At 49.6% G+C, this 24,942-nt stretch overlaps 1 long non-coding RNA gene across 2 annotated transcripts; it reads right to left on the bottom strand.

Moving 5' to 3' along the window:
- Positions 1–9,250: 9,250 nt before the first annotated feature.
- On the bottom strand, positions 9,251–20,857 carry LOC121103425. Of its 2 annotated transcripts, none has more exons than XR_005835609.1 (3): positions 20,714–20,857; positions 10,801–10,923; positions 9,251–10,630 (listed from the first exon to the last, which is right to left on the bottom strand). It is a non-coding gene; the product is annotated as an uncharacterized LOC121103425 (long non-coding RNA). The 2 variants fall into 2 exon arrangements; XR_005835610.1 differs by lacking the exon at positions 20,714–20,857 and adding an exon at positions 20,063–20,202.
- Positions 20,858–24,942: the final 4,085 nt, after the last annotated feature.

Below are 24,942 nucleotides of genomic sequence, written 5' to 3'. Positions count from 1 at the left end.
ACCACTCATTGGTTATTGGCTTCTGGGGAGCCTAACGCCTTGCTCACAGAGCATGGCAGGGTCTGGGTACGGGGCTTGGGGCATATGTTGCCCAAGGGGCCAGAGCCCAGTCCTTCCCAGTAAGGGGACTGGAATACGGCCTCTCTCCTCGAGTGGGCTGAGGTAGAGCTGAGAGCTCTAGGCCCTCACCCTTCAGGTTTCACTCTGTAGTCCTTCCCCTTTAGACGTAGCACAGACATACACAGGAGCGGGCTGAGGGACCTCAAGAGGTTCTTGAATATCTGCACCCCCCTCCAAGGGTTGGTCTTCACAGCCCAGAAGTTGTGGTAGGGGCCAAAGGCTCTCAGGGGCACTGATATCCTCTCCATCACCAGCTCTCACAAGAGACACACCTCACCCTCCCCCAATTCTCCCGCCTCCCAGCCCCTTCTCTTTGCCTTCCTTTGCAACACACCTTTCTCTATAGTCCTTGAGCCTGGGGACTGCTTCCAGGGGTGGGGTTCTCTTTATTTCCCCATCCTACTATACCACCCAGTCCCAGAGCTTCCATCCATCCACTACTGAGCATCCCAAGCCATGCTCCAACTCAGAGCCCTTTCCTGTTCCAGAGCCTCTGGATGACCCACCAGATCTCATGACCGGCCCCTGAGGGACTCTTCTTCCTTCGTCTCATCTCTGCAAAGCACCACCCTCCCCTCAGGCTCCCACCTGAGCCAGAGGCCCGCCTCTTCGGAGCTCTCAAAACTGGCACGAGTTGGTCCCTGCCCACCTCTGAAGTCACCTCCTCTGCAAGGCATCTGCTGACCACCTTCTCTGAAGACACCCTGTCCTTGTTACTTTCTCTCCCCGTGTCCTGTGGACTACCTCCATGTCACTCATCACCACCAGGCAGCACGTATGCCCGTATGTGCTCACACGCCTAAACCTGCCTCACTGTGGGTCTCTAAGTTCTGGGTGGGGGGGGGAACATGGAAGTCCTCGCCACCACTGTCCCTGGCTCGTAGTAGGAGTTTGAGAAATATTTGTCAGATGCTGGGGCACCTGGGTGGCTCAGGCTGTTGTGTCCCGACTCTTGATCTCAGCTCAGGTCTTGATCTCAGGGTTGTGAGTTCAAGCCCTGCGTTGCCTCCGCACTGGATGTGAAGCCTACTTTAAAAACACACACACACACACACACACACACACACACGCGCGGTCAGATGAGACAGTGAATGAATGAAGTGAATGAATGAGTAAATTCATGAACCATAATGTCACCTCTCCTACCCCCACCTTCATACAGCCTTTTTGTCCTGTTAATCCACCTCCAAGACATGTTTCAAATTCATTCCCTCCCTGCACCTCACCTCCCACTGCAAGTACTCTGTTTATTAATTCTACAAAGCCCCACTGAGCACTCAGGGCTGGGCAGCTTGCTGGCTCCTGGGTGGCAGGGGCATAGCGCTGTCCCTGTGCCACTGCTCAGTGCCAGTGCTGCTTTGATGAGGCAGCACTGATTGTAGGGGCTCACTGGAGCACTGTCCGGGGAATTCTTTCTTATTCTGGAATTCTGTAATTCCACTTCCAGAAAAAAAAATTTTTTTTAAGTAAACTCTACCCCCAAGGTGATGCTCGAACTCACAACCCCAAGATCAAGAGTCACATGCTCTACTGATTGAGCCAGCCAGGTTCCCTGAAAATTTCCACTTTTAATGGATGATTCCCTTGCCCTTAGCAGCCACTCTGTTCTCTGTGTGGCCATGTCTCTGCATGGTCACAGTTGGTACCTAGGCCTGGCCCACCATCTTTTCTGGCTTCCCTGACTCCACCTCTATCCTCAACCTAACAGCTCGTATGATCTTCTAAATCATAAATCAGGTCATACTGGTTCACCATCACCCTCAGGATAAGTCCATACTCCGTAGTGGAGCCCCCAAGACCCAGGAGGTCTGGTCTCAGATGACCTCGCCTACTCATCTCCCACGCATCCTGCCATTCTTGGCTGCTCTCGTTCCATTACGCCATTCTACAGGTGGCTCCCTGAGTGTGGCCCCCATGCTCTGGCCTCTGTCTCTTCTCCCAGCTTCCCTTCTACTTGGTTGCTCCTTATTCAACTGTCACCTCCTCCAAGAAACCTGGGTCCTCTGGCTTCCCACTCCACCCTTCTGAGCAGCCATTACAATAGTCCTTGTTTGTGACCAGGCGTGGCTCCCCATCCTGTGACTACCAGGGCCAGGCATGGATGGGGCTGCAGTGAGTAGATGGGACACCTTGAGGCTTCATCTGGCCCCCTCCCCTTGCCTAGGCACCTTGAAAGAGGGATAGTAGCTGAGGCCTACGGGGTGTTGGAAGCTTCTCGGGCTTCTCCCCAACAACCATGAGCCAGGTGAGGAAGGACACAGCTGAAACCCATTTCACAGAGGAGCCACCTGAGGCTCAGGGAAGGCAGGGTCTTTCCATGGTCCTGTGCTTAGAAAGGGGCAGAGTCTGAGCTCCAACTCAGCTCACTGAGTCCTAATCAATTCAGCTCTGAGTCAGCCATGGTTCCCTGAGCACATGCTCAGCTTGGCGCTGGGCTGGGAGCTGGGCCAGAGCACAGAACCATCGCCATTTCTAACCATGAGCACCATGAGTCCACATTCCTGAAGGGACAGGCTCTGGTCTGAGAAAGTCCCTCTACTAAACAGCAGAGGGTGGTAAGAACCACAGCGAACCCCAGGTAGGTAGTTCCACTTTTGGAAGTAATGCAGTTCAAGTCCCCAAATCCCGAAAAATGGAGGCTTCCTTCACCCACCCCACAGCCTCCATGGTATGCAACTTCACTCCCCAGCTTTCTGTGAGGGACAGAATAGAAGCCACCCCTTACTGTGCCTTGGACGGAGCGTGCAGCATTCATTCATTCACCAGACATTCACCAGGCACATCCTGCTGCATGCTCAGCTCCAGAGGGACCAGACATGGGGGCGACAGCGGTGGGGCCACCCAGTCCCTGCTCGTGGGAGCTCACTGTCAAGCAGGGCAGTTACACCCCTGAGTCTCTGTGCCTCCTGTGTCACCAATGTGAGACAGAGAGAGAGGGTCCGTGAATGGTGGGGGCAGATGACAGCTCAAGAGGGAGGACATAGAGGCTTGTGGGTATGTCTGTACCTGCCACCTACCTCCACTCCCCTCCAGCCCCAGGCCGGACTCTACCTCCTATGCATGTGTCAGAGGGCAAGGGCCAGGGATGCTGTTCCATGTTCGAGTCTAGCTTTGCCACTCTCACCTCGTGGTTCCCCGAGCCACTTCTCTTTTCTGATGCTTGCTTTAACTGAACCCATCCATTCACCCATTAAAACTGCAATTTGAAGATGGGCTCCGTCTCATTCATAATCAATACAATGCAAATATAAACAACAGCAAGAGACACTTTTTTTTTTTTTGCATCTGAGATCGGAAGTGAGGGATGATGTGTGAGTGCACACTCTCAAGGGAGTGGCAATTGGTTTGAGGTTTCAGAGTAGTTTTTTCAGAATGTTTCAGATGTCAAGTACAAACCCCTCTTTCAGTTCCACTTCAAGAAATTCATCCCAAAGAAAGAGTCGTACAGGCAAGAAAAGATCTGTGCCTGAGGATGTTGATTACTGGCTTGCTTGCCAGGGATAAAGGGACGACGCATTCCTCGTGACCATCAGTGGGCGACAGAATGCTGGAGGAGGTGCACATATGCCCGGAGATGCTCTGCGGCCACTGAAAATGGAAGTCAGGCACGGATCTAACACCTATTAGGTGCCTGGCATCATTCTGGATGCTGGGGACACAGTGGCAGACCAGAGAAGCAGGGTCTCTGCTCTCAAGGAGTTTACACTCCAGCCAAAGGAGACCAATCATCATCACGTTAGCGCCTAAGTATGATGACTTCAGAGAGAGAGGAGAGAACTGGAGAAAACAACCAGGGTTGATGTGATGTCGAGGGATGGAGCTGAGGGGCTACTTTAGTCAGGGTGGTCAAGGAAGGCCTCTTTTGAGCTGAGAACTGAATGACAAAAAGAAAACAGTCATGGAATGATCCAGAGAAAGGATCAGGCCGAGGGAACAGCAGGGCAACGGCTCGGAGGTGGCAATGAGCTTGCTGTGGTGAATCACATGGCTGCAGCAGAGGAAGAGGAGGTCTGAGAGGTGGCAGGGTCAGGTCGGGGTAGAGCAGGGAGGGAGGGTTTTGTAATCTCTCCACAGGGAAAGGTGCTCCACACAATAAACACGGAGGAGTGGGGAAAGCACAAGGGACAGCTGCTTGTTCTCCTGTCGCAGGAGTCTCCTCAGTGCAAACCTGCCTCCACCAGCCCCGAGAGCTGTCAGGAGAGCTGTCAGGGGCCATCATCTCTGGGCATTGTAATTTCACCTGGTTTTATTTTTTCCTTGTATTTATTTATACAAAGAATGGTTGGCAGTGAACGTGTCACTGTTTTCAAAGACAGCATGGCCCCCCCTTCTTGCGGCATTTCCAGGCCGGCCCCTGCACCTAGTAGGCATAAGTTTCTAGCCCAGGGTGGCCAGGCTCCACAGGTGACTTCCCTGGGGACTCTGCCCCAGGCGGGATGGGGCTTCTGCTATTGTCCCCACTGATCCAGCTTTGGCCTCCAGGGGGGCCTGTGAGCAGTGCCGAGCTGGGGTGGGGTGATTGTGTCCCACAGGCTGGGCCAGGCGTCCTTCCTTCCTTCCTGACTCCCTTCTCCCAAGGGACAATCGGGAGGGACGTCTACTCCTCTCCCAGGTCATGGGATGAGCTGCTCCCCTGGGACCCTTTCAGGCCAGGCCCCTTGCCAAGGGCGGCAGTGAGTGATGTGTAGTTTATTCTGAGTTCCTACCACTAGAAGAACTGTTCTGACAGATTTGGAGGGCACTGTAGTGGGGAAGGTCCTAGTCACCCTGTATGTGGTCACACCCTCCACCCATCAGAAGATGATCTTGGGGTGGAGGATCCAGGAACTGACCCCGGCCTTGGCCCATTCTTGCCTAGGAAGTACAGCATTGGTCTTTGGCGCCACCATGTGGGAAGCATCCACACCGCAGTCGCACATTCCACAAAATACTGCCCAGCTCCAGGTGGCAACCCCTTGCCCCAAGTACTGTTTTTGTGAATGGGTAGCCCCTGGAGCCTGCAGCACACAACCTGCTCAGCCTTATGCAGTGGCGGCGGCGGCTCTCCTCACACTCAGACCTAGTGGCAGATCACGGTCACTGGGAACCCCACCATCACCATTAAAACACCCTCTACACTCTGAAGCCTCTTTGCAAATGCTCCCTGACCCTCCACTTCCAGTGCCTCTTCTCCTTGGACCTGTTCCAGGGGTGCTGAGTATACATAATCCTCCTCCTCTTCTGAAGCTCCCTCTGGCCTCTGTGACTGCTCTTCTTGGATTTCTAGCTGCTTCTCTGGCTGTTTCTCTTCGTGTCACTTGGTGGGCTCCTCAGGGTGTTGGGCTCCCTTCTCTCATCCTTAATATTTTTCTCCAAGCCATCCTGACAAGTTCCAGGGCCTTCTTCCCAGCCCCACAGTGATACCTTGAGTCTTGGTCCCCCATCTCTCATTCCATTTACCCCCAAAGATGACCCTTGGGTACCCCAAACTCACTGTGTAAAGTCCATCCTATGTCCTCTCCTCAGAACTGCTCCCCCTCTAGGGTTCTCATGTTAGTCTGGGTAGCCTTTTCCCTGACCCCCCCATGCGCCACCAGGTCTGTCCTGTCCTGCCCACCTCCCCACCCCACCCTCAACCAGAGCACCTCCTGCAGCTCCTTCCTGGCCTTAGTGTCCTTGGTTTCACCCAGCCTGGTCCATTCTCCACACAGTAGCTGACGGCCTCTGCATATTGGACCCTGTCCCTTCCCACTTCCCCACTGGTCCTTCATCTCTGGCCAGTTCCTCCCCAGGAGGTCCTGGTTCCAGTTAGCCTGAACTTCTTTGTTCCCTGAATGCGCCCTGCTTCCCGTACCGCCACAGTCTGTCCTGTGCATCTTTTTCCTCTTTCTTTCACTGGGCTAACCCATGCCTACCCTTGAAGCCTCAGCTCAGACATCACTTCCTCTGGAATGCCTTCCCTGGACTCCAGGCTATTTCAAGAACCTCTTGGTCGTGCTTACAATGCCCATACTGCTCCCACCACAGCCTTGTCTGCCTTCACTTCTGAAAGGGACAAGTGCTCCTGTATGGACTCCACACACCAAGGCCAGACCCAGGTCCAGTCACTCTCTGCCTGATTCTCACACTCAGAGTCCTCGATCTCAAAAGTTACCAAGCGCACCACAGTGTACCAGCTGCCAGGCTGGGATGGGACACAAGGCTCTTACCTTCCCCTCTGGGGCTCCCTTGTTCCCCCGGATGCCATTGTGAGCCAAGTCAGGATTCTTGAGAGCCCTTGGGAGCTTGAAAGAGAATTGGCAGGTTCATGGCCCGAGGGGGGAAAGAAGCCATCAGCCTGGGCCCTTGAGAGCCCAGGGTGCTGGTAGAGATTGTCCCAGCAAGGGGACTGGCGTGCAGGTGACTTCAGGCCAGCACATCAGCTGAAAGGCGTTAATGAGGTTCCTTTCTCCCCCAGAGCTATGCAGCGGGAGTGTGGCCTAGATGTCCTGCAGGGAGGGCCCAAATTCCTGAAGGGTAGTGGTGGCAGCTGTTAGGGTCCTGGGGTTAATTATCTCCAACGTCACACAGAAGAGAATGTGCTGAGGTGGGATCTCCTCCACCCAGCCTTGGCTTCTCAGGGCACAGATCTCTCCAGAACTCATCCTGCTCCCCATTTGACAAACTCTGAAGATCAGCTCCGTCTGCCTTTGGACCTCAGCTACCTTACCATACTCCAGACCCAAGGGACTGACTTTTCCCTAAGATGCTTTTGGGGGGGGGGTCCCACCTCTGGGCCTTTGCCTTTGCTGTGCCCTCTCCCTACTCCATGCCTGGGTCCAGCTATTTGCTCAGGGAGCTCAGTAAACACTGGTGAAGTGAATTGCTCTGTAAATAAACAGAAAGTGCCATAAGGTTGCCTGGCATTTAGGAGATGCACCCCCCCCCCAATTTTGTAAGCAAACAAATTACCCAAAATGGGAAAGGAGAAAGGATCCATCCAGTCTTTTCTTGGGACTCTGTTCCCAAAACAGTTCTCCTTTCACTTCTTCCAAACAGCCCTGCTCTCTCTATTCCAGGCCCCTGACTGCAATTTAGCCTGTCCTTTTTGGTGTCTGGACAATCCTACTCGAGGCGCCAAGAAGCCTTGTAGGATCCCCACAGTGGCCTTGTGCCCCTGAAGCTTCTTCCTCGCCCCTTGGCATAAGCGCGTGTGACTGCTTGCTCAGGGGCTGAAAGCTCTGTAGAGCCAGGGACTGCGGCGCCTCGCTCACTACTCCGTGCCCAGCGCCCATCACAGGATGGACAGATGCTGTGTAAATATCTGTTGCATTACGAAAGGCTGCAGCCTCGGAACACTGGGGCATTTTCTCCCTCTCGGAAGCTGCCTGGCTCATTTGCTGAGTCGGTGCCATCTCCGTGGTTGTTCCAAATCGACCAGAGGCACAGGCTCTCACCTGAGCTCTGTCTGGTTCCTTGCTATTTCTCTCGTCACTCTCACTCTTGTTTTTCCCCTCCAGTTCCCACAAGAGTAGAGAGGCTTGACAGTTTCACACTAAAGCTGAAAACTTTCCCCAAGACTCCTCTTGCATATTTCCTGGAATCTGCTTTCCACCTCTCTTGGCTTATACAGCCAGTGACTCAGCCAGGAGTCTCTTCTCCGCAGGGATTTCTTGCAGGAAACATGAGAGGAGCTGGTGACATCGTCTTTCACCCCACCCCCTCTCAGTCCTGGCTTTTCTTATCTAAAAGGCCAGATTTATTGTACCATGTGAAGCGGCAGAATTGCTGTTTTCCCCCTGACACTGGCAGCCCTTATTAAATCAGGGCCCTGTACCCCAGGGGCTCACACCAGGGTATTTGCAGAGCTTCCAACACCCCCAACCCCTAGACTCCACAAGAACATAAAATCACCTGTTTCCTTCCTAAGCTTCCACATAATGATAACCTCCGGCTCTCCCTGGAAATCTAGAGAACTACAGGAATACAGCTAATGCGCTTTCAAGGTGCCAAGCCTTCTCATCCTTCGTAGCCACCAGAAATCACACATGCACATACTTTCTAATTTGCAATAATTTTTAAAAATTTCAAATGCAAATTATAGAGTCTGCCGCCTGCACAAAAGCAGCCTTCACATCAGCTGTCCCTGGCAGGAGGTTTTCACACTGAACGGGAGGGGGATTGAGCAGATGTCACCCACGCAGTCAGATGACCCGAGGGTGTGACTGTGCGTGTCCATGTCAACTTTGAGAGAATTTGGGGAACTGGGTTAGGGGGCTGGGATTTTAGGGACTGTTGATACAACTGGATGAATGGGGTAACATCTGGATATAGGCGCGCGATGTTAGTGGGTGTTTGAAAGGCTAGGTGTGTATTTGTGTTACGTTGCTGAGGGTTGTCAAAGGCACTGCTTAAATAAAAAACACTTTGCAAATAAGCCCGTGAAACAAAGCAGAAGGATGGCTTGTAGAGAGTGAATTAACCTATATGAAGTTTAAAAAACAATTCTGGAAAAGTCCAATAACTTATCATCACCATCATCATCATCATCATCATCATCATCATCAATACTAAACAGTAATAACAGCTATCAGTTTTGAATACTTAGTATGTACCACACGCATGCACACGCACGCACACGCGCGCACACGCCCGTACACATGCACACACACGCACACGCACACTTAGGTAGCATGGCACACCCAAGTCAAGGCACTCTTATCTTCTGTGGGTCCTCTATTCTGTAGCGGTCCTGGAACCTTTTGCCCAGGACCTACGTTGTGGGATTCAGTGTAAAATAAAAATGCAGAGCAAAAATGTAGAAAAAAACTGACAAGAAAGGGAAAAACCTGACTAATCTCTAATAATCACTGAAGATTTTTACACCCCACTTCCATCCATCGGTGGCTAGAATAGCTGGACTGACTAATGAGAAAATGCGCAGAAGAAAATGCAAGAAGAACGTTGTTAACTACGCTGCCCGTAGCTGACATTTACAGAACACTAAACTCAACAGCGGGGGCACCCCACATTCTCTTCCAGCAGATGTGGCACCTTCACCAAGATAGACCATATGCTCCCCCATCAAACAGTACTAATAAAATTTAAAGAATGTACAGAATATGTTCTCTGACCTCCATGGAAGAAAATTGAAAGAAGTCACAGTGAGATATACAGAAAAATTGCAGATATTTGGAAATTATACAACATACATCTAAAGAATTCAGAGCTCAAGGAGACATTTGAAGGGAAATTAGAAAACATCCTGAATGCAATGATAAAACTAAACATATCAAAGCTTGTGGGATACACTGATGCAGTAGTTAAGGGGAAACTTAGAGCTTTAAACCCTTATGTTATAGAAAAGTATAGAGTGGGGGTTATTCAACATTCTCATGGCTCTGTGGTTACAGCACAGAGTATGAACCTTGCAGGGCAAAGGACTCCTTCTCCTGGTCTCCCTGCCTACATGGTCTCCCATTTCCTCCAGATGGTAGCCCTGAATATTGTTCCAACACACAAATCTGATTGTATCACTCCCTGGCTCTAAACCCTCTCATGGCTCCCTATTGCTTCACAATGAAATTCAGAATGGACCCGGCAAGCTGGCCTTTTGTGACCTTTACTTCTGATGTCACACCCTGTTTGCCACTGTGCTACCTCCAGCTTTCTGAACTGTCTCTTGAAATCATGAGGTTTTCTCTCTTTTCTGCCCTAGAACTAGGGTTCCAGATAAAAGGCAGGACTCCCAATTAACTTGAATTGCAGATATGTAATGAATACTTTTTTAACATAAGTATGTCCCCAAAACTGCATGGGGCATACGTACACACACACACACACACACACACACACACACACACACACAAGTATTCATTATTTATCTGGAGTTCAAGTTTAACTGGGTGTTAAATTTTTATTTTTTATTTGCCAAATCTGGCAACCTCACCCAGAACTAGCATATGGTGTTGCATCTGCCCTTTCTCGGCTTCTGTGTGTAGCTAACTCCTTTTCCTTAGACAGGCCTCAGCTTAGAAATAGCCTCCCCCAGGAAGCCAGTGCCCCTCACTGCCCTTTCTCAGGGTCTCATTCACGGCTAACTCCTCGGCCCTTGGAACAGTGTCTAGCACTTGGTGGACAGTCAACAAATACTTGTTGAAGGAATTAAGTGCTGACCTAGGTCCCAGCTCCAGGAACAAAGAGCTGGCCCACTTCCTGCCTCCCAAGCCTGTGGCCCCCAGTTTGGCGGCGGAGGGGGGACAGGGGATGCATCCGTTATCTATCACTGCAAGCAAACCACCCCAAAAAGTAGTGACTTAAGACAGCAGCAATCTTGTAGTTTGCTCGCAAATCTGCACAACAGTCAGAGCTCAGCAGGGACAGCTCACCTCACCGCAGTGGCATCAGCTAGGGCTGGAAGAGCCACTTCCAAGATGACTCACTCATGTGGCTTTCCAGTTGCTGCCGTATGCTGCTTCTCTCTGCACACACTTCTCCACAGGGTGGCTTGGACTTCCTTACAGCATGGTGGCTGGGTTCCAAGTGTAAGTACCTCAAAAGAGACAGGAAACGGCAGATGCTAGGCTTTTCCACTCTATTCTATGGCTTAAGCAGTTGTCGTTCCTATTTAAGGAGGGGGACAGAGACCCTGTCCCTTCATATGACCAGTGCTACAGAATTTTGTGACCATGTTTTAAAGTCACCACGGGGGAGAGTACTCACCACAAAGGAACTGACAGAGCCCATCACCTGCACCCAGTCCGGGTGGGTGATTGTCCATAGGATGGGATGCCTTTCTCTCCACAGATCAGTGGGTGCCACGGAGCCAGTATATTCAAGGCAGCCCTGGAGTGGGACAGGGCAGGAGAGAAGAGAGAGACAAGAGACACAGAGGAAGGGGGGATGAGAGATAAGGAAAGAGTCTTCCCTTGAAGGAATGAGGACTGACCAACCCAACCCATGTAGGCACCTAACACTCCATCTGAAAGGAGGCTGCACAACTGGCACCTATCATGGGTCCCTTGGGATGTTGTAAACAGAAATTCTGAAACTGTATTTTCTTTGGAACAATTTTAAATTTACAGAAAGAACAACCCACACATCTGTCACCTAGTTTCAACAATGGCTAACATTTTGCCACATCTGCTCTTTGAAAGTAAGTTACAAACAAGACATTTCCCTCCTAAAGCCTTCGGCCTGCATCTCCCCCCACCCCCAGGCGATGTACTCTCTGCACCAATGGTTCTCCGCTGGGGGCGATTTTGTCCCTCAGGAGATATTTGACAATGTCAAAGGGAGACATTTTTAAATTCTTTTTTTTTTTTTTTAAGATTTATTTATTTGACAGAGAGAGAGAGCACAAGCAGGGGGAGCAGCAGAGTGAGGGGGAGAAGCAGGCTCCCCGCTGAGCAGGGAGCCGGATGCAGGACTCGATGCCAGGTCCCTGGGATCATGACCTGAGTGGAAGGCAGACATTTAACTGACTTAGCCACCCAGGCGCCCCTAATTACATTCTTTATTGAGAAAAAATTTACATCACATAAAATTTACCATTTTAATCATTCTCAAATGTACAATCCAGTGTGTTTTCATATACTCGTGACGTGATGCAACTGTTAATACTACCTAATTCCCAAACATTTTCTCAGACATTTCTGCTTGTTGCAACTGCAGGGTGCCGTGCTCCTGACACCTAGTGGGCAGGGACCAGAAGCGCTGCCGAACCCTCAGGAGCACCATCTAGCCCTAAATGTCAGCATTCTACAGTTACACTGCCATTATCACATTTGAGCAAATCAGTAGTAATTGAGTGCTGTCGTCCCCACTGGTCTCAAGGATGCCTTTTTTTTTTTTTTAAGATTTTATTTATTTATTTGACAGAGATAGAGACAGCCAGTGAGAGAGGAAACACAAGCAGGGGAAGTGGGAGAGGAAGAAGCAGGCTCATAGCGGAGGAGCCTGATGTGGGGCTCGATCCCAGAACGCTGGGATCACGCCCTGAGCCGAAGGCAGACGCTTAACCGCTGTGCCACCCAGGCGCCCCTCAAGGATGCCTTTTTTAAATTCACTTTAGAGATTGATGGAGAGAGAGAGAGAGAGAGGAGTAGCAGAGGGAGAGAGACAAGCAGAGTCGGTGCTGAGCAAAGAGCCCAAAGCAGGGCTCAACCCCATGACCGGAGATCACGACCTGCGTGGAAACCAAGGGTCAGAAGCTTAATAGAATGAACCACCCAGACGCCCCTCAAGGGCGCCTTTCTAGCCTGTTTATTTTAATTCAGGAGGCGAGGTTCACACACTGCCCTTGGTTCTTAGGTCTTTTTGGTCTCTATTAATATAGAAGAATATTCTCTACCCCACACTCAGCCTTCTTGTTTGATTATTTTTCGTAACAGTTCAGGCTGGTTTTACAGCATATAGTTTGGATTTATCGGATTGTTTCCTCAAGATTAGATTTGCATTAAACATTTTTGGCAAGAATACGACATTGACGATTACTGCATCACATCGGGAGGTCCATAATATGGGGTTGCTGTGCTATTTGTGATGTTGAAATTGGATGATAATGGAGTTGAGAAGACAGAAGGTGCTGTCTCCCACGCCCCGTACACTCAAGTGTGGCACCCAGGCAGTCATTCTGGTTGGCTTACCCTTTTTGAAAAGTAGAGATAGCCTGGGGAGGATTCTCTCACCCCTGGGGAGTGCTCAGGCCCTCCTCCCTTCTCTTTGCTGTCCCACCTTCAAGGGTCAAGGGGAAGGCCCCAAGAGCTGGGGGTTCCCTCTGCCAACCCCAGGGAGTAGGCCCTAGGCCAGGTTGGCTGGGAGGACTTGGAAGGACTCCTGGGCCTCCTTCAGCTGTTCCTTAGTTCTCGGGAAGAAGAAACCGGATGGCACAAGTGGGCTGAGTACTTCGAGCCTGGAACCAGGAAGCTGAGGGTGTGGGTCAGGTGGGGGTCAAGGGCTGGTAAGGCTGGAGTCTGCATGCCTATTAGCATTCCTGCAGTGAACAACTATGCAAAAGCTGTATGGAAATCACTCCCAATTCTCCTTTTGGGAAGCTCCCTCCACCTTTAGGAACCCCCCTAAACACAACTGTCTCCAGGAAACCTCCCAGGACTGCAGGAAGAAGGAAACTGCTCCTGTTCTCAAAGCACTTCAGGCTAGAACCACCGCAAGGGCAGAAGTGCTCTCCCATGACACTGGCAGTGGGAGCATGACAACCCGCATAAAGCTTCTTGAGGCAACAAAGAAACAGCATATTTTAAAAATTCCGTTTTCTGGGGGTACGTGGCTGGCTCAGTGGGTGGGGTGTGCAACTCTTGATCTCAGGGTTGTAAGTTCAAGCCCCACACTGGGTGTTGAGAATACTTAAAAGTAAAATCTTAAAAAAAAAAAAATCAGTTTTCTGGCTTTTCTGGCAACATGGGGCTTGCACCTCAGCCTGGCATCAACAACTTCCCCTTTCAGACCGAGCACACACTCCACACTGACCCAATACTGAGTCCAAGTGTGGCTTTTAGTCTTGCTCCTTCACCTTGCCAATGCTGTTTTTTCTTCACCTGTGTCTTTGAAAAAAAGGATGACAATAAAAGAGAGGTCTAGGGGCCCTGTGCTTCAGGGAAAATGGGAGAAGGCATATTTCTTTGTGGAACTGAAGAACGTTCCTGTGTCCTTGTAATGCAATTAATGTGAATCTGTGTTAAAAACAATATTGAGGGGTGCCTGGGTGGCTCAGTCAGTTAACCATCTGGCTTTGGCTCAGGTCATGGTCCCAGGGGCCTGGGATCAAGTCCCACATCAGGCTCCTTGCTCAGCAGGGAGCCTGCTTCTCCCTCTGCCTGCTTGTGCACGATCTCGCTGACAAATAAATAAATAAAATCTTAAAAAAAAACCCAATATTGACCCCAAGTGTCGTAGTGTCTTAGCATTGTGGCTGGGAGTCACTGGAATGTCAGCCACCTTCCGGCTCCACCACTTACAAGCTATGCGACCTCAGACAAGACTGTGACAATACTCAGATGCCTCTGTAGTTTAAACCTCTCTCAGCAACTTGAATACTGCCCAGCTGCTATCCTACCAACGAAACACCCGAGCACACGACTTTCAAAGCTGTACTGAGGAAGAACAAGATTCTACACCAAAAGTCTTTTTTTTCTGGGCTGGGAATTTTCCCAAAGTCAACACCTGCCCAAACCAAAAGCCAGACCTGGCTCCCAAAGGTAGATTTTTGACCCTGACATTGGCAGAAGGTGCTGGCCCATGTGACCCACTCCACCCCCAGGGCCACTCCAGGGGCAAGGCCATTGGAGGCCAGAACTGCTGTGGGAGTCACAAGCTGATCTTGGGGATGCTCGGGGCTTGTAAGGATTCAGCTAAAGTCCAAGGAGGACCATCAGGTTCCACCTAGATCAGAAGAACCCACCAGGAATGCTCCAGCCACAACCCTCAGCCATAGATGCCAGCAGGATTTCTAGAACCAGGACCAGGGAACTGTGGGACAAAGGTGACTCTCTCCTGTAGGATGTGAGTGAGGAAGCAAGAGGCCTCAGAGACTCCTGGAAGCCAATTTGGGTCCACAAGGGAAACAAGCCTTAGAATGAAGCACTTACCACAAAAAACATGGCCAAGAGTTATTGGGGCGCCTGGGTGCCTCAGTCAGTTAAGTGTTTTCCTTCGGCTCAGGTCATGATCCCAGGGTTCTGGGATCAAGTCCTACCTTGGGCTCCCTGCTCGGTGTGGGGTCTGCTTCTTTCTCTCCCTCTGCCCACCCCCTACCCTGCTCATGCTGTTTCTCTCTCAAATGAATATACAAAATCTTTTAAAAAAGAGTTATAAAGAAACTGAAAAGGGGCGCCTGGGTGGCTCAGTTGTTAAGCGTCTGCCTTCGGCTCAGAGCGTGATCCCGGCGTTCTGGGATCGAGCCCCACATCAAGCTCCTCCACTGGGAGCCTGCTTCTTCCTCTCCCACTCCCCCTGCTTGTGTTCCCTCTCTCGCTGGCTGTCTCTCTGTCAAATAAATAAAATAAAATCTTCGGAAAAAAGTAAAGAAAAAAAAAAGAAAGAAACTGAAGATACCAGTTGGGAATGTGTTCAGCTGCAAGTAATAGAAAACCTAAGAGTAGCTTAAATAAATATTTATTTCATGTTTGTCTCACGCAATAAAATATCAAGAGGTGGGCAGACAGGCCAGGGTTCATGCAACTGGTTTACACAGCCAGGAAGCCTCCTTTTCTTGCCTGCCATCCGTAGCTTAATCCATTCTCAAAATTGTTGCCTCCATGGTCCTGAGTTGATCATGAACAGGAAGTTGAAAGGAAAAGAAGCAGAAAAGGGAGACACTTGTGCCAGGGAAGCAAAACTTTCCCAGAAGTCCTCACCATAAGTCTCATGGGTCACACCATGAACTCTTAAGGAATCTGAGGAAGTTAGTCTGTTTAACTAGGCACTGCCCCAAACAAAACTGGGCTTCTTTTGGGAAGAAAGGGGAATAGGTATTAGGAGGTCAACCAGCCGGATCTATCACACCAAGTCCTTATACAACCAAAAGCCCTGGTACCAAACCTCACCTGAAACCAGCCTCCTGGATTTTTCAATTATATGAGCCATTAAATTATTTTTATAATTTAAGACAATTAGTGTGTGTGTGTGTTTTAAATATTTTGTTTATTTATTTGACAGAAAGAGAGAGAGCACACAAGCAGGGGGAGCAGCAGAGGGAAAGGGAGAAGCAGACTCCTCACTGAGAAGGGAGCCCAACATGGGGCTTGATCCCAGGACAGACGCTTAACCGACCAAGCCACCCAGGAGCCCCTAATTTAAGACAATTTGAATTGAGCTGTCTGTTCATGACAACTGATATCTCATTGGTAATGTCTGTTTTTTTCCCCTTTTACTATTTTTATTTTGTACCATAAACAACAACTGCTCTTCTTCACATTCATATGAATTTTAGGAAATCACTGCCTTTTCCCCTGGAGAAATAATCTAGAGACAAAAAAAGAAGAAGTACAATACTGAGAAGCTCTGCAAATCCCACAAGTCAACATCTTGAAGATAACTCCTAGAGACAGGAAGACAGTAAGTGTCACAAGAGACAAGGCAAGCTGTGGAAGTGACCACTTTCAATGCCACTGACCCAAATAGCAGGCACTCTTTTCCTCCTGGCCCCACAGCCACCACCTCAAAAGGACATCTTTGGTTTATGGTCTGAAGCACCCTTTTCAAATGACACAGAGTTGCTTTAAGGAGAGATGCACTGAGAAAAGTTTAAGAATGAAAAGCATCGTGGGGCGCCTGGGTGACACAGCGGTTAAGCGTCTGCCTTCGGCTCAGGGCGTGATCCCAGCGTTCTGGGATCGAGCCCCACATCAGGCTCCTCCACTATGAGCCTGCTTCTTCCTCTCCCACTCCCCCTGCTTGTGTTCCCTCTCTTGCTGGCTGTCTCTATCTCTGTCAAGTAAATAAATAAAATCTTAAAAAAAAAAAAAGAATGAAAAGCATCGTGGGAAGTCCAAAGTCAGGGAAGAACCCCCAGTGAAAAGGACACCTGTGTAACCACCAACCAGATGAAGATATAAAACATTTCCAGCACGCAGACATTGTCTTTATCCCTCTCCTTTGGTCAATAATGCCCCCAGAATCAATCACTATTCAGAGTTCTGTCACCATTTGTTATAGGGTTTTTTTTGGTTTTGTTTTTTAGATTTATTTATTCAACTGAGAGAGAGTGTGTGTGCATACACACAGTGGGGTAGGGACACAGAGAGAGAACCTCAAGCAGACTCCCCGCTGAGCAAGGAGCCCCACGTGGGGCTTGATCTCACAACCCTGAGATCCTGACCAAGAGCTGGACACTCAACTGACTGAGCCACCCAGGTGCCCCTCCATTTGTGACAGTTTTGCCTAGTTTGGAACGTCATATAAACAGAATCATACCACATTCACTCCTCTGTGGCTGGCATCTTTTTTTTTTTTTTTAAGAATTTATTTATTTATTTGTCAGAGAGAAAGAGAGTACAAGCAGGGGGAGCTGCAGGCAGGGGAGGAAGCAGACCACCCGCTGAGCAATAAGCCCGATGCGGGACTCGATCCCAGGACCCCAGGATCACGACCTAAGCCAAAGGCAGATGCCCAACGAACGGAGCCACCCAGATGCCTCTGTGGCTGGCATCTTTCATCCAACATTATGTCTGGGAGATTCATCCATGTTGTATACAGCAGTTCATTCTGTTTTTATTGCTGTATAGTTTCCCACTGTATGTATATACCTTTATTGATCCATTTTTCTGGTGTTGGGTATTTGGATTCTTCCCAGTTTTTAGCTATTATGAATAAAGTTGCCAAGAACATTCTATACATGCATTTTAGTAGAAATCACACCCAGTTCTCCTGGGTTTGTACCAAAGAGAGAACTTGCTGGGTCATAGGTCAGGTGCAGCAGTTATAGTGAATACTGCAGTTTTCCAGCTTACCTCTTACCAGTTCTAGTTACTTCATATCATCACCAACAATTGGTTTTGTAAATCTTCTTAATTTTAGCCAATGTAATTAGTGTACAATAGTATCTCATGGTGGTTTTATTTTTAAAATTTCTTTATCTATTTTTGAATTTTATTTATTTACTTCGAGAGAGAGAGAAAGCACACATGAGTGGAGGGAGGGGCAGAGGGAGAGAGAGAATCTCAAGCAGACTCCATGCTGAGCGCGGAGCCTGACATGCGGCTTGATCTCAAGACCCTGAGATCATGACCTGGACTGAAATCCAGAGTCAGATGTTTAACTGACTGAGCCACCCAGGCACCCCATAATTTATTTTTATTTATTTGTTTTTTAAAGTAATTTCTACACGCAAAGTGGGGCTTGAACTCACAACCTCAAGATCAAGAGTCAGACGTTCTACAAACTGAGCCCACCAGGTGCCCCTCGTTGTCTTAATTCACATTTTTGTATGAATTAAACCTCTTTAGTGATACTGAGTACCTTTCCACATGCTTGTTGGCCATTTGGAAATCCTCTTTTTTGGAGGCCTGTTCTAGTCCTTTTTCCATAATGACTATGGAATTCTTTACATAGTCTGCAGGAGTCTTTTTTGGAATACATGTATCGCAACATTCTTTTTCCAGTTTGTAATTTAACTTTTCATTTTCTTAAATATCTTTAATTAGTGACCAGAAGTTCTTAATTTTAATGAAGTCTAATTTATCAAACTTTGATGCTTAGAGCTTTCTGAGTCAAGTTGTTTGTTTTTGTTCTTAAATATTTTATTTTTTTCTGAAGTATTTTTTTCTGAACCCCAACATGGGGCTCAAACTCATGACTTGGAGATCAAGAGTTGTACACTTCACAGACTGAACCAGCCAGGGGCCCCCTTTGTGTCTTGTTTAAGAAATCTTTGCCTAGGGACGCCGGGGTGGCTCAGTCAGTTAAGTGTCTGCCTTCGGCTCAGGTCATTATACCAGGGTCCTGTGAGGGAGCCCCGCAGTGGGGAGCCTGCTTCTCCCTCTCCCTCTGCTGCTCCTCCTGCTTGTGCCCTCTGTTAGATAAATAAACAAAATCTTAAAAAAAAAAAAAAAGAAAGAAAGAAATCTTTGCCTAGTCCACGGTTATAAAGATATTCTATGTTTCTCTAGAAGTTTCACTGTTTTACCTTCACAATTACGCTGATGCTCCATTTCAAATTAATTTTTGTGAAGGCTTCAAGGTACAAGTAAAACAGATAGTCTCTTACTTACTCCAACCCCATTCCACCACTTACATAAGTTTGCATAATCCATTTTCAACCATTCTTCTTTTCTAACAAAGGCCCTTAAATATATGTGTACTTTAGTTGCATCCCATTAGTTTTGATATATTGTATTTCATTATCATTCAATTTGAAACATTTTCTAGTTCTCCCTTGTGACTTCTTTGATTCATAGATTATTTAGAAACGTGTCCAAGAGCATAAGGACACTCAGCACAGCTCTGGCGCCCAACTGAGCCCACAGCACCATGGGGGGTGAGTCGAGCGGGGGTGCAGCGGCTGCTTGTTTTTGTCTGTGCACCTCTCGGGAGCTCTGTAGGTGGGTGAATGGTTTCCACCGCCAGGAGGTGTGTGGGGAGACATCGTAGGGCAGCATGTCTGACAACCCCCTGATAACACACGTGCGTGTGTGCGCGTGTGCACGCGAGCACACACCCCCACCATGTGCACCTGCACGTGCATGTACACACACTATCCTTCTCCAGCTGTAAAACAGCCCTGAGCCATGCAAGGAAGAAAGGAAAGCAGGCCAGCCCGTTCTCAGGGGAGTGATCGGAACGAAGTCACTTAGGCTATAAGCCTGTTTCCCGATCTATGAAAATGGGGATGGCTTATTTTGACGTTCTGTTGAGAATTACATGTAAGGGATGGGAGTCCTGCTGTGGGGCATTGGATAAACTTAGCAGGTAAAGGGCTGAAGGAGGGAGGAAAACTTGCTTCTATGCCAGATCCTGATACAAAGTCTGGCTTTGGCCAGAGATGGGGAGGAGGACCCTTACCTAGGGCTTGGTGGAGACAGTTTACACAGGGCCTACAGGGGCAAAACTGGGAGTGACCAGCCGGGCTGTTGGCAAAAGGGCACCCTGTGAGCTCCTCCCATGCTGGCCTGGGCCTTGGTGCCGGGGTCAGAGCTGTGCTCCGGAGGTTTAAGCTGGAAGGTTATCTTATCCAACCAAGGTCCCCAGATGACCACTGCCCCCAAGGACTCAACCTCTTCCCAGCGCCTATACGTCTACCTCCCAGGCCTTTTTTTGCAGCTGGAAGCAAAAGAGATGGGAAGAGGTAACAGCAAAAAGGAGGGGGTCCAGAGAACCCTGGGAGCTGCCATAGCTCTCGCTGCTTTCCTTAGCTGACCCTGGGTTCACCCTGAGTCTGTCAACTCCGGTACCAGCGCACCCCTGTGCCCAGTGCCTTAGACAGCATCACCATGCCTATATCCAGAGTTCTGCAGCCTCTGTTCGTTACCTGCACAGAACCCGAGTGGCAGGGATGAACAGGTTGGAGACCTCCTGGGGCTTTAGCAGAAACAGTAATTCCTGGGGGCGCCTGGGTGGCACAGTTGTTAAGCATCTGCCTTCCGCTCAGGGCGTGATCCCGGCGTTCCGGGATCGAGTCCCACATCAGGCTCCTCCGCTGGGAGCCCGCTTCTTCCTCTCCTACTCCCCTGCTGTGTTCCCTCTCTTGCTGGCTGTCTGTCACATAAATAAATAAAATCTTTAAAAAAAAAAAAGAAAAGAAAGAAACAGTAATTCCTGGGGCACCTGGATGGCTCAGTCAGTGAAGCATCTGACTCTTAATCTCAGCGTAGGTCTTGATCTCATGGTTCTGAGTTCGAGGCCCATATTGGCATGCCATGCTTGGCATGGAGAAGGAAGGAAGGATGGATGGAAGGAAGAAATTCCTAGGATAAGAATCATTCCTAGGTCACCTGAGGTTCCTGTTGTGAAAACCCTTATGTTCCTGGGCTTTAGCTCAGCCATTGAATATCCCCAGAGAGTTGGGTTGCTCCCTTCTATGGGGATAGATTAGGAACAATGAAGGGGACATCCTGGGCACCCCCTTCCCAGCCCAACAGTGTTATGCCTCTGTGAAGGGTTGCTGGGGACTCAAACTTACCCAGAGATCTTGGTGAATTCATGGGTCCTCTCGGGGCGCCTGGGTGGCTCAGTTGGTTAAGTGTCTGCCTTCGGCTCGGGCTGTGATCCCAGGGTCCTGGGATCGAGTCCCGCATCGGGCTCTCTGCTCACTGGAGAGTCTGCTTCTCCCTCTGCCTCTGCCTGCCACTCCCCCTGCTTGTGCTCCCTCTTGATCTTGCTCTCTGTCAAATAAATAAATAATCTTTAAATTCAGGGGTCCTCTCATCACCTGGAATGGAATAAGCCCCTCACCACTTTGTGTGGGCTTCCTGTGAGTGTGGAGGCTGTTGTCTGCCTGTTTAGACATGTTGACAGTGAGAAGTCACCCTGAGACAGAAGGTGGGGTGCTGCAACCCCCCTAGAAACAGAGTATTTCACACTGAAAGGTAAGCCCTGGCAAGTGGAAAGAAGGACTGGCTATGTCTGCAGGCATCTGGGAGTGGACACTGGGTTGCAGATGTCTTCAGAGGGGGCTGGGGTTGGAGTTTAGGATGGCCTTTGCCATACCAGTGGGGCCCAAGCATCCAGACTGCAAGCCACATCCTATGAACCAGACTAGCTGGGCCTATTTCTCTTTGGCACCCCTGGGCCTTTGTGAAATTCCCTCTGAACACTCCAGCCACAGCTCAGCTGTTCTGGGGACCCCTGATAAAGGGCCCACTTCCAGCACTGAAAGGGAGGACTGTAAGGGGAAGGAGACTGGGAGTTAGAGCAAGGCCTGAGGGTAAAGGGTATTTCTGGGCCTGAGTCCCCTTGTAGTCTGTCCATCAGCGGTCTCTGTACCTTGCTCCACTCTCCCTTGGCCTGGCTCCAGCCTATACTTTCAATGCAACGGGAAAGCCCACAAAGCCTGTCTGACTTCAGAATCAGGAGTTTCAGGTCACCATGGCCTCTGACCTAGACTCCAAGTCCGGAAGCCTTGGTATAATGCCTTTCATGTAGCATGCACTCAATAAATTGTTCTTGCACGAATGGGAGAATGGCAAGCGCTGGCATTCGGTATTCATGCAACAAACATGACTTTCTTCCAGGAGCACCATCCCGCCCAGCTGAGGGCTCAAGACACCAGCCTGAAATAAGCCCCATCCATCCTGATTCCCCTCCCTGGATAATTGAGGGGACCACACCTCTCCAGACAACCTCTGCCTTTTGGAAGTCCTACAGATGAGCCACAGGGCAGGGGCAGTGTGCTGGGAGGGGGTCTGGTTTTCAGAACAAAGTAGGATTGAGAGCCGGTGGGTGCTCTGCTGCCCCCTGCTGGACAAAGTAGGAACAGTGCCCTTGGAGGTGAGGACTACCTTGAGGAGGGAAAAGAGGAGAGATAGGGGTTAAGCCCCCCTCCTTGTATTCATACTTGATCTCCCACACATAGCAACCACATTCTCTTCCTCTCTCTGAAATCAGGATCCCTATGTTTGGGTCCCTCCCCAGCCTCACCAAGCAGACTCTGCCTCCCGCCGGGTCTCCCAAATCCGCCACCCAGAACATTTCTTTTTGTCAACAAGCACGATCCTGGGAACATCAGTTCCTGACCAGTAAAATTACCCCCACAGTATTTATACTCATTAGCAGATGAAACGGGCTGGGGGGGGCTTTTATAGACTACTAGATGTAGGCAACTCTTTCATCAGGAGGAAAGATAAATGTAAGGATCAACAAACCCAAGGGAAATAGAAAATAGTAGGAAGGCAGAAACTTAATTGTAACAAAATTTGATAAAATCAAGCCAAAGATTGGTTATTTGCAAAAACAAATAAAATGTGATAAGTCAACGGAAATATCACTTTAGATAGAGGAACAGATATAGATATGGATATAGATATATAGAGAGAACTACGACCAGAAAGCCACAGGCAATGTTTGGGGCTACTTCAGAGGCGGTGGGAGGCGGGTAGGTGACAATGCTGGGGGGCAGAAGGAGGGCGGGGTGGGAAAGCATGTAAACAAATGTTGATGGGGTGGCAGGACAGCTGCTGGGCACTTGGGGCTAGGGTCTGAACCTGTGCACGCTCACAGCAGTGATACAATGTGGAGCGTGTGATAGATGTCTGCTGATTGACTCACTGACTGAATCAACTCTGGGAGTAGCCAACTCTCTGACCCCGGGTGGGGCGGGGAGGGGGGAGAAAAGCGTCTACTGACTGCTCACCAGGCTGGGGCTCGTCCAGCAGGAACCAGGCTTGGAGCAGAGCCTTACCAATGTTATGCTGTAGAACCAGGCAGCTTGGTAAATCAAGTGCCAATTATGGGTCCAGGAAACTTACATTGTCCCTTGTCTGGCTCCACCCTTGACTCTTACTCAAGCTTCATGAATGAATAAAAGTTTCCTCTTCCAGACAGCCTTCCCTAGCCAACTTCCTGCTCCTCCCTCCTCTGGGGTAGGTGCCCCTCCTAGTCCTACAGGCTCCTGGGGCATTCTTCTATCAAAGCATTTATCCCATTGCATTTTAAATAATTCTCTTTGTTTTTAATATTTATTATGAAGATTTTCAAACATACACAAGGATAGCAGTCATGGGATAATGAAGCCCGTGTACTCATCATCCCATTTCAACAAATTACCAACTCATAAACAATTTTATTTCATCTATATCATGTCCTGCTATTCCCCCTCCCTTGGATTATTTCATATCATTTTATCAGTAAATACTTCATTATATTTCTCTAAAAAAAAGCTACTTCAAACCATAATACCATTATCACAACTTAAAAAATTAACAATTATTCCTTAATGTCATCAAATATCCAATGTTTAGATTTCTCTCACTATCCTACTGTGTTTTGATGGTTGGTTTTCTTGACTGTCTCCCTCACTGGACCTGACTAGGGACGGGGCTGCCCCGGGAGTGCTCAGCCCTTGCCCATCACTGCCCATGTCTTCACCTCCACACACACAGGGGAAGACAGTCACTGCTCTGTAGATGAGCAGACACGGAGCACCTGGGTGGGATGAGCCCACCGCCCCGGAACATGAACTATTCTCAGCATGGATGCCGATCAGGCCCAGCCAAGTGCTCACAGCCTCCACCTCAACTCACCTGGAGCACCTTTCCAAAATCCACATGCAGTCCCTGCTCCCCACCTCCAACTTTTCAGCCAGAATCTTCAAGGATGGGGCTAGGAATTTGGGGAAAGTGCCTTGGGTACATTTGATGTATTGCCCTTCTTGAACCCCAAGTGGCCCCACCAAGATGGAAGCATATTTAGTGCCTGATACCTTCACCCTGCACCACTCTGAGAAGAGAAAGCCCTGGGGTAGAAGCCTGGGCCCAGCTCTAGCCTCTGGGAAAGAAAGGTCAATGTTAGTTGCCAGGGAGACCTTGATACCAGGTCCACTTTGTGGCTCTTTGTCACCAAAATAGCCAGTGGCATTGTAGGGGGAGAAAGGGGGATGGCCCTTTGCTGGATTATCCAGGGACCAGCTCCTCAGAGAGGCTTTCCCTTACTCCCCAGCCTCCTCCCTCTGGGCAGTAGTATGTGACCCTCTGAGCTCCTAGACTGTTATCCTGTGCCAACCACAAGTGAGCCCAGTGCTAGCCTGATACCAGAACAGACATCAGTGCCCATCTGTGAATGAAGCTGCCACAGCCCTGCTGTCTGCTGAGTAGGCCTTCCCCATGCAACTGAACCCCAAGACCGACTGTTGGTGCTGAAGGCCAAAGGCTGTCAGATGACAACATATGGTGTCCACCTGCTGCTGGGAGGACTTCCTCAGGCCTTGTCCTGGGCAGAACAACCTGTGTGAACCTAGACTGCAAACCCCAACGGCCTCTTCATCCTCCTACTGTCTCAGGCCGGCTCAGTTTGTACACTGAGGTTTTGAAGGTAATTCAGCCTGTACCCCTTTCCCTGATGGGCAAGTGTGTATTAAAGAGTCTTCCAGAGGGGAGAGCGAAGGCAGGAGCAGGTGGGGTCCTGTGTGTCCTCCCACCTTCATGAAAGGGCAGTCTTCACCCTGGCCTTGTGCTGATGAGACCAAGCGTGGGCACAGGCCTGACAACACAGGGCGGAAGGGAACAGCCATTAGCACTAATGAGATAGGCAGCCTGAAAGCTTTTTACTTTGAAGCTGCTCGCCCACCCAGGGAACAGTCCGTTCTGCCTCCCTGGCTTCCAGGAACCCCAGGCGGAAAAGGGTTTGGGAGAAGGAGTAGGGGTGGGGGGTCTTGGAGTAGCCTGGAGGGACAAAGGCGGTGGCGGGGGGGGGGGG

This window comes from Ursus maritimus, unplaced genomic scaffold (assembly GCF_017311325.1).
Source record: "Ursus maritimus isolate PB19 unplaced genomic scaffold, ASM1731132v1 scaffold_19, whole genome shotgun sequence".
Classification (NCBI taxonomy): domain Eukaryota; kingdom Metazoa; phylum Chordata; class Mammalia; order Carnivora; family Ursidae; genus Ursus; species Ursus maritimus.
Note: the sequence above shows the minus strand (reverse complement) of the source record. Positions and strands in the feature narration are given on the sequence as shown.